The following is a 10,808-nucleotide window of genomic DNA, read 5'->3' as shown; positions in this document are numbered from 1 at the left end:
ATACCTAGATGGATGTGCAACATGTAAACATTTCCATGAGATATACTTGATGAATTGTATTGTAAGATTATGACAATATTTTCTGTAATTATTTAATATTGGGAAAAAGAATTAAATTTTCAATATTAAATGTAGGGTCAATGGGTTAGATAGCATATGGTTTATGTAATATCACTTAGATGGATGTGCAACATGTAAGGATTCCCATGAGATATTCTTGATGATTTTTATTGTAACATTGTGATAATATTTTATGTAATTGTTTAATATTGGGAAAAAGAATTAAATTTTCAATATTAAATGTAGGGTCAATGGATTAGATAGCATATGGTTTATATAATATCACTTAGTGATTTTGTGGGACTTGCTATTATATATAAGCAACCATAAGGGTAGTTATTGGTGTGAGTAAGTGAGAAGAAGATAGAAGGAAAAAAAAAAGGATAGAGTTGAGTGGGACAAGGCTTGATAGGTTAGCCAAGGGAACATTTGTGAAACTTGGAAGTATGGCATGGGACGTATGGATTCATGCTTGTTCACATGGATTTCTCAGTTGTGGCTATGGATTTGAAGGCTTCCATAGTTGTATTGTAATGGTGTTTTGCTGAATAATACTGTTGGAATTCTTTTAGAATAACTCGGGGGAGCGGAGGGGTGAATTAGTTATTCAAAATCCATATGTATAAATAATTTTTTTTGCAGCTTAGTGAACCTATAAACATTTATCTTCATGCATGCATCCATAAGATTACGCAATCACTTAAAAATTGTTGGTTACTGTCAAATCAACTTGCAGAAATGTAAACATGAAACACAATAGATTCATCAACACACTTGACACAATGATTTACATGGAAACCCAATTTGGGAAAAATCACCAATAACATTCTACTCTTTTTCACTCTTCTAAAGTAATGCCCTCTCAAAAGTCAACCCTATTAATGGTTATAATTGTTAGAATTAATAATCTTTCTTTAGTTGTATTTATTTATTTATTGGGATAAACCAAGGTATTCCTTATGTATTATTTATTTTTCCTCTAGTCCACATGTAAAGGACATGTCATTCTTGTCCTATTGTCCACTTGTGAGGACAACTCATTTTTGTATTTCTTTTAATAAAGAAAATAGATATTCCCCCGTAAGAAGAACTTGACACTTTGCACACACCTTTTATGAATGTGGCATTCATAGAAATGAGAGTTACACATGCAAAGACATGCAACTCCTTTCTCATCTTTTTAAAAGAGGTGCTTCTCTCTCTCATTTTCATCTAGTCTCCATTATTCACATCAAGTTTTTGATGCTATTGTAAATGAGCTATTTTGCTCTATTTTCTCTCTCTCTCTCTCTCACACACACACATTCTTAGGCTTTTGCCTCATTCATAATACTCACAAGGAGTTTTCTTTGCTTTCCCCTTATCAAATCCTTGTCTCTTGTGTTGCTTCCTCTTTGGTATTGCTCCATTAATCTTGTATCATTTGTATGGTAAAACTCTTCTTGCTCTCTTGGATTAAATCTATTATTTCATGCTATTTCATTTTATTATATTTTATCATTTCAATCACTTTTTTTTACATGGTATCAGACCTACTAATCCTTTTTTTGAGCCTATGTGAAGGGTTCATTAGAAGAGCTTGATATTGTGAAGAGCTTGAAGTTTGAAATATTGAAAAGTCTTATCTTATTCTTTTGCAGATTTTCTTCTTTCCTATTCATTCTAACCCTCTTTGGAAGGCTTGCTGCCAAAGAGTTCTTCATTTTTTATTTTTTCTAACCTCCTTTGGAAGACTTTCCACCAAAGGATTCTTTATTTTTGTTTTTTTATATTGTATCTAACCCTATTTCTATTGTAAATTTTTTAAGTTTTTTGAAATTCAAGTTTTTTTCTATTTTTTGTTTTAGAAAAGAAAGTACAGCAGTTTGTATTTTTCTTATATCTCATAATCTATGATCTGAGTTTGGTTGAAATTTTAATAGCACTTAAAAGACATAAAAATGAAAAAACTTTTAAATTTCATTTGTATCAGAATAGTATTGCAAAAGTTATTGTACTATATGTGCAGTATTATTTTTTTTTAAAGTTTTAAGATAACAGTTCATATTTTTATGATATCTCTCAATCCGTGATCTGGGTTTGGCTGAAATTTGAACAACATTTAGAAAACATAAAAATGAAAAAACCCTTTAAATTTTATTGAAAATAGAGTTAAATTAAAAAATTTATCGCTCTTTGTGTGTAACACATTTTTTTTTAGTTTTTCAAATTTTTATTTTTCCTTTTTCTTCAATCTAACTAGTGGTTTTGCAGGGAACATTTTAGTTTTTAATTTTGACTCTCTAAATCTCTTAATAATTATTTAACATTCTTGTGGATAATAAGTCTCACTTTTTTATTTCAAATCTATTATTTAAGTTTTAAACGTAATTTTTAAATCATGTCGACTTTAATTCTAGAAATCAAGTTAAATAACTCAAACTATCATGCTTGGAAAACTCATCTTTCATTTATATTTCATTTTAAGCATATTTTAGATGTTGCTACTGACCCTTCTGTAGTTCCTAGTGCCTCAGCTACACAAGATGAAAAAATTGCATGGAATACTAAAAATGAGGAAGCCCTTGGCCTCATTGGTATATCTCTTAACCCATATTTATATGTTCTAATTTCTCATTACACTAATGCCCACGAAGCTTGAGATATTTTAAAGCAAACGTATGATAGGCCATCTGAATCATGCAAGATTCAATTGCAAGACAATTTGAAAGACTTGAGGTATATTGATTTCAAATCCATGAATGAATTTTTACTTAAATTTGATTATATTAAAAGTCAACTAATTAGAGTAGGTGTTACTCTCACTGATATTAGATTAGTTACCATTATTTTAAAGAAATGTCTTCTTAGACAATTTCAACAATTTATTATTAATGTCCATTCTCAACTTGCTATTCCTACTTTGTCTACTCAATTAACTTATAGTATTTTTCAAAATTTGTTACGTTAAGAGGAAGCTAAGTTGTTACAATTTGGTACTCTTAGATCTAATGAACATGCTTTTGTGTCTAAAAGTCAAAATCAAAATTTCAAATCTTCTAATAATGATTCTCCCAATACTTAAAATAATAATAATCACAATAATCATCCAAACACTCATCGTAATAATACTTATCCTAATCAATCTAATAAAAAACCTCACTGTACTTATTGTGAAAAAGATGATCATGTAACTAATAATTATTTTAAAAAATAAAAAGATAAGCAACTTATGAATAATAATAATCAAAACTCTCATCCATCTCATCATGCTTTTATTGTTAGTTACAATGTTTCTAAAAATTTAGAATAGATTATTGATACTAGTGTGTCTCAACATGTTACTTTTCATAAAGAAGTGTTTGATTATTTAAAACCCAATCCTTCTAATATTTCAATTCAATTAGCTAATAATCATAGTTGCAAAGTTGAAGGATTTGGTAATGTTAGTATTTCAAATAGAAAATTACATGATGTCCTTTATGTTCCTAAGTTGAAATACAATCTTCTTTCTATTGTAAAATTATGTCAAAATTACAAAGTTGAGTTTCATAGGGACATGTGCTCTATTATTGATCCTAACATTAATGAAGTTGTTGCTAATGCTAATTTAGGCCATGATAACTTATTTAAATTTTTTGGGTTCACCTCTTCTAAACACTCTTTGCACAAAGATATTACTTTTAATATGGAGCATGAAAGGCTTGCTCATTTGAAAAATGAGCATATCTCATCTAATACAGTTGAAAATTTACCTCCTATTGCTTCATCTAAGATGGCATGTACAAAGTGCATGAGTGAAAATATGCAAAATATCAAAAGTTATCAAGCTTATAATCCTATTACTAACAAAGTGCACATAGCACAAAATATTTATCTTGTAGGAAATGGTGTGCATGATTCTTCTAATGCTCAAAATAAGCAAGTTCATGGAAGTAGAATTGTATTAGTGGAGAACCAACCTCCTTCTCTAAATCCTACTCCTCATATATCTACCTTTATTCCTCCTATTCTTTCTTACAATAGTAATGGTAATGATGCATTTATAGATCATGGTAATAATGCTAATATTGATAATGCTAATAATGCTAATGTTGAAACAAATGATGCATTCATACATCATGACTCTTCTTCCAATGATAAACTTGTTAAGAGAAAAAATAAATGGTTTCAAAAAGTACTTAGTAAAAGAGATCAATTTTTAGAATGGGTGGACTTCAACCTAGGAGGATTAATTACTGCAAATATTGTTTGATGTTAATAATTCTCTTTCATCATCTTTGGTATTTCTCTTTAGTATGTTGCCTAGAAATTATGTTCTATATATGATCTTAATTCTATTTGCATGATTTCATACCATGATAGTTTAGGTATATTTTTTCATGTGTATATATGGAGGCCCACATATATATCCTGATAAATATACAAATTATTGTGTCTCTTGTGACTTATCAAATATGAATATATTCTTTATTCCATATAAGTAAATTTATTTTATTTTTTATTTTTATTCCTTGAGATTATGAGTTATTATACACTATTGCCTTCAACATTTATTTTGTTTTACTGATTGGCACATAAGTTCAGCTTATGCTTTTCTAGCATCATTCTATTGCCATATTGGCTCTTTATGGTTAATACCATTTATTATTGGAGTTCCCCTCCAATTTTAGTTAATTTGACCCATCTTGAAGACATTTTACTCTTATTTGAAGGCAATATATTGTTAATACTCATACTTCTTCCCTTTGACATCTTTGAAATATGTCATTTAATGTTATGTATACTTCTTTGCTTAAATCATGAGTCCTGCAGGTTATGGATTGATCACCCATTAACTTGTAGTAAAATGACTTATTAGTGGACTGTTTATATCCACGTGATTGAAGCATTGTTGATGTTGGATTCATTAGCTAACCTTTTCTATGGTCCTCTCTTGAAATTTTTGATAACATATTTTTTCTTTGCAGGATATGATTTATCTTGATTTCTTTGCGGTACCAAGTTACACTTATATTTATCACTCTATTTCAAAAGTTTCTAACTTAAATATAAGATGAAATTATCCTTGTGGATAGTTTCCTTGTTTCTTGTTTTAATTTTTTAGGTAAATCCATCAAGACACATACAAGACATCATTATTCTTTGTACAGATCCTATGCCACATGAATCTACTTGAAGATGTATCACACTTGAAGGACTATCCACTTCTCTTGGCTCACCAATGATGTACCCACACTAATACAAGACCTCTTGCATAAATGAAGATATTTCAAAAAATCAAGTTGTAATATTGTAAATTGGTTTTGACATCTCCCCAAGTAAAGATTAAAGGGGGGTGTTAGAATTAATAATCTTTCTTTGGTTGTATTTATTTATTTATTGGAATAAACCAAGGTATCTCTTATGTATTATTTATTTGTCCTCTAGTCCACATGTAAATGACATGTCATTCTTGTTCTATTGTCCACTTGTGAGGACACCTCATTTTTGTATTTCTTTTAATAAAGAAAATCGATATTCCTCTTTAAGAGGAACTTGAGATTTTGCACACACCTTTTATAAATGTGGCATTCATAGAAATGGGAGTTACACATGCAAAGACATGCAACTCCTTTCTCATCTCTTTAAAAGAGGTGCTTCTCTCTCTCATTTTTATTTAGTCTCCATTATTCACATAAAATTTTTGATGCTATTGTAAATGAGCTATTTTGCTCTATTTCTTCTCTCTCTCTCTCTCACATTCTTAGGCTTTTGTCTCATTCATAATACTCAAAAAGGGTTTTCTTTGCTTTCCCCTTATTAAATCCTTGTCTCTTGTGTTGCTTCCTCTTTGGTATTGCTTCATTGATCTTGTATCATTTGTATGGTAAAAATCTTCTTGCTCTCTTGGATTAAATCTATTATTTTATGCTATTTCATTTTATTATATTTTATCATTTCAATCACTTTTTTTACAATAATACACACTATTAAATGTGACCTTGTTAAAGGATTTCAATCACCTATTAGGAGTGAGCCTTGTTAGAGGACTTTTGACTATTCACTTGGAATGTCATCTAGTTAAAAGATTTATAAATGACTGCTAGATCAACCTTAATCCAAAGGATTTACCCTAGATTGATACAATTATTAGAGAATAATTGTAAGGATTGATCTAATAACAACTCACAACTCCATTTATAGATTATAGATCTCTATTTCATTCCTCCATTCTTCTTGGCCTTCATAAAATTTTAAATAACCCTAAGAAAGAAAGAACCCTATTTTAAATAAAATTTGTGCCCTAAATGAGCCCTTTAGGTCGTAAGATTATCACCTCTTAGTTGAGTTGGAGAAAGTCATTTGAAATTTTTTTAATAATTTTCTAGGACCCTTTAATATATTTTTTTTGAGTCCATAATTCCCTGAAAAAATCTTGCAACATTATATTTTTTTGATATTTACAATAGTTGCTATATCACAATGAAAAATGTTGGTTACTCTATCTCATGTGACATAGCAACCAAATATAGTTTTACACTTGAGACCCAACTAATATTTAATATAATTTTAATGTGTTTCGCTCAAGCCATTAGATTCTTCAAAATCAATGGTGGTCACTATTTCATGACCAAAAAATGGGATGGTTTCACCAGTAGCGACATGGCAACCTCCTGCCAAAGTAAAACATAGTGGGCCCAAAAGTGGATATGGTGTTGGGATCTTGCCTATTGTAAATGAACTCTAATAGTGTGGTGGGTTGTCAAATGTGTCAGGCGTAGTAAAGGATGAACCAAAATAAGAACGTGTTTTTTTCCTCATCATGATGATGGTTTTTTTATAGAATCATGGGGGTCACTATGTAGCAACCGAGAAATTCATCATTTTTGCTAGTTAAAACATAGTGCCTTCCTGAATAAATAAAATGGTAGAATCAACATGTAGGATGGGTGTTGTAAAGTGTTTCATCATCAATAAAGGTGTGTGATTATTATGGAATACCAAGAGAATTAAATATAGTAACAACAATGGGAACATGTGCATTTCATATGGGTAGATTCCTTTAAAGAATACATTGGTCACCATGTCGTGACTGGAAAACTCTTGGTTCATGTTGGTAACAACACAGAGCCTTCCCATGAAAATAAAACACGGTGGAAATTAAGTTTGAAAAGAAGTTCCAAAAGTTTAGAATGTCTTGCTAGCATGTCAAAATGATGTCATGTCATGAGCTACGTAGATTCAATCTTAGAAGTAGGACACATGTTATTTGTATGCTGTTAAATCAAAAATGCATTGATAGTGGGGACCAAGTTGCTATAAGAAGTTGCTTAATATTTAGTGGTAGTGACATGGTGACCAAAGGAAAAATAAAAGGACCCACCATAGTTTCATTAAAGTACTTATGAAATACACATTGTCAGATTAGTGAAAAATTAATGATGGTCACTATGTCACATGCACAAGTTTCTCAAAGTTTATGCATAGCAACATAGTGAGAGTGTGATACGTGTTCACGAGTGGCAGTGGGTCCAAAACAATTCCCTTGTAGTAGAGGGGAAGGCTTAAATGGAGAAATTTTATTAGGTTAACTACCAACCCAGCAAGAGGAAAATGAGTCATCCATGATTTTGTTCCTGGATTGTCAATTTTTTTGGAATCGATGGTGTGCTTTCAAAATAGAAGGTGACGCCACCCTATTTTTTCCTTATGATTCATTTATGAAGATTGAAGGCTCCTTGTGTGAACTAGAAATAGAGTATATTGCAAAGGTTTCTCCATTTCTTCTCTACACAAACAAATTTCAGACTTTTAGGGAGTTTAGATTCATTGAAGAATTGTGCCTTATGTGATTAGAGAAAAAAAGAATTTCCAATGTTCATAGTGTGTCACAAAATTGCAGTGAAAGAGTAGCAAAGAGCCATGTAAGTTTCTCAATTCACCATATATATCAAATTTTTTTTTTTATTCTACAAATTTTGTCCATCATGCCTCCAAAAAAAGTATTCTTGGGAAAAGTAGATTATGCTAATAGAAACACACACGATGACCTTCTTAAATTATTGTCTGAGTCTACAAATGAGTCTGACCAGATGAAAAAGTTAATTTCTTTAAACCATAGGCTCAAGATTGCGGATGGTTTATATGATAGAGTGAATTGGATTAGGGATGCTACTACTACCAAATCATGGCTTTTTCTTTTTAAGAAATGGTTTTTAGAGAGAAATTTTTTTGCTCCCCATTGAAACATTTGGAATTTTGATTTAGAAAAACTAGTGGTCCCTGGCATATTCATGGATGTTGACCTACTCATGGCCATCGCCCAAAACTATGACCCTATAGCTAGAGTAGTAAGATGATTAGATGGGGAATGCTTGATGAGTATAAGTGCTGAAAAAATTTGAAAGATCTTTCATTTGGAACCCTTTTCAGATTACCATATACCCATTGACCTGCTAGAACTAGAAAAGGAATATTTATCAAAGAAGGATAAGGTTAGGTAAGGCATGCACTAAGGACATGTTTGACCTCAATCAATAATCTACCATTGTTCATAGCATCTACAAAGGAGCCTTTTTAAGAAGAAATTTTTCACTTTCAGAGTCTTAAAAATATATGATTTTATGTAGAGTTTTGGGGAGGATGAGTAGAGTTTTATGCTACTTAAATTTATGTATATGATGGCTTAGATTTCTTCTTTTGGTGTGGATATTATTTTTGATTTTGCATCATATTTAGTAGAAGAAATCCATATAGGGCTAGTTGGAATTTCCAAAAGCTATGTAGAAAAGACTTTTGTCTGTTACTTATTGTTGATGCATATGTTCTTATTTAAGGGGGTAACATATTTTGGGAAGGAGATGGCTTTGAATAGAGAATATGAAGGAGAGGCTCTGCTAATCCAGTTATGGAGTGCAGATATAACTAGGGATGTAGAAAAGGCTAGTTTTGTTAGGTTTGATCAATATTTTGCCTCTAGATTGAGAAGCCTCTTATTAAGGGACAATCCCAAAATCCCTAGGGCATTAATGAATTTTACCAAACCAATGGATAATCCATCTGATTTAAAAGTGTCATATAATTAGGTTGATATCATACCATACCCTATTTCAAAAGTTTTTTAGGGTTTATGGTTTCCAAGGGACTCCCCATATACTACCCTACCAGACACCTTTGAAAGTAGGGATAGATGAGATATTTTGGCAGCTAGGATGATTGGAGGAAACATATTTGGTTAGAAGAAATAGACGCTCAACTTTCCCCACTTGTACTATAGCCCAGCATTTCATAATTACAAAAGGTGGATGGTTGTTTTTGTATAAATTCCTAGATTAGTACAAGATGGCTATGTATCATCCCTACTTTTGTGATTATGAGGGACTTTTTGATATTTTAAGATTAAGGGCTAAAGTTGGTTCTGAAAAACATGAACCTTATTTCTTTGAGGATATAATAAGGAATGGGTTCTCTTTACAAGAGTAGGAGATCAAGAAAGAAAAATGTAGAGTTTTTTTTCTAGAGTTTTGGATTTTATTCATTGTTTTGATAAAGATCATAAGCCTCTAGATGATGGAAAAATAGAGGTAGATAGAATAAATAAACTCATGAGTACTTTTCTTGAAATCATGGAGACTATGAATGAAAAGAAACAGTTTTAAATCAATTCTTTTCCAAAAAAATCCAGAGAGGTCATGAGGAGATTGGTATTTACTCCTACAGTAGGAATAGGGCAGTTGGTTGTCCAGAAGAGACCTAGCTATAATGTGATTTAGAATAAAAGGGCCAATGTGGATAAAGGAAAATAAATAGTAGGGCTAACCAATGTTGTCTTAGAAGAAAGACCTAATGAGCCCTCACCCAAGAGGTAGAAAATAATAAGGGAATAGACACCTCCTATTGAGGAATATTCACCTACACACTCCCCATTGCAAATAGGAGATGAATAGATCAACAAGGAGCAGATGGAGCAATTAGGGTCCTATTGGTTCCCAAAATCACAGATTGGAATCCTATGAGCCTTGCCTGCTCGATGCTGGGATATCCAACTGGTTAAGGTCAACTTGACAGGATCAATCAATGTGATCTAAATCCCCTATGCTTCTAGCTCTGCAAGACCGAGGCAGGTGCACCTAATCTTGGATGAAACACTTAGATCCAAGACACTTAAAACAGATCAATCAGAGCACAAACACAATAAATATTTTCCAAATGGCAAGAAGTATAGGAATACTTTAAACTTGAGACTTATTAACTAAGAACAAAAGAAAATGATGGAGATAATGTTTTTAAATAAAGTATAAATATAGATTAATACAACATATGAATATATTATTTTCTCAAAGGCAAGAATTCACACAATTGCCAGCATATGGATTATGAATTAGGAGAAAAAGACCAGTGCCTAATTAGATGGGCAACAGAGTCAAAAATTATCAACTGAAACGTACAACTTTATAAAATCTAATATATCCAAATTATAAATAATTTTAATATTCAAATGTGAAGGATCAATTATTAAAATGCAATTTTAAATAAGTCTAAAATGCACTTTAACTCTTACAGAGACAAATTAGACATAAATATGGAAACAAATAAAATATTTCACAATATTTATGTTTATCAAATTTAAAATGCGATAATGATCCCGTCCATTTATCCAAAATATTAAAAAATTTATAAAAAATAAATAAAAGACATTTATAAAGGACACAATTAATAATGAATTAAACTCTAATGCAAATATATTAAATAAATTCTTCTTATAGATTTTGTCGGGAAATAAAAAT

Source organism: Cupressus sempervirens, chromosome 10 (assembly GCF_028749045.1).
Source record: "Cupressus sempervirens isolate cs-2001-9-10 chromosome 10, ASM2874904v1, whole genome shotgun sequence".
Taxonomy (NCBI): domain Eukaryota; kingdom Viridiplantae; phylum Streptophyta; class Pinopsida; order Cupressales; family Cupressaceae; genus Cupressus; species Cupressus sempervirens.
The sequence above is the reverse complement of the archived record's forward strand: the minus strand, read 5'-3'. Positions refer to the sequence as shown.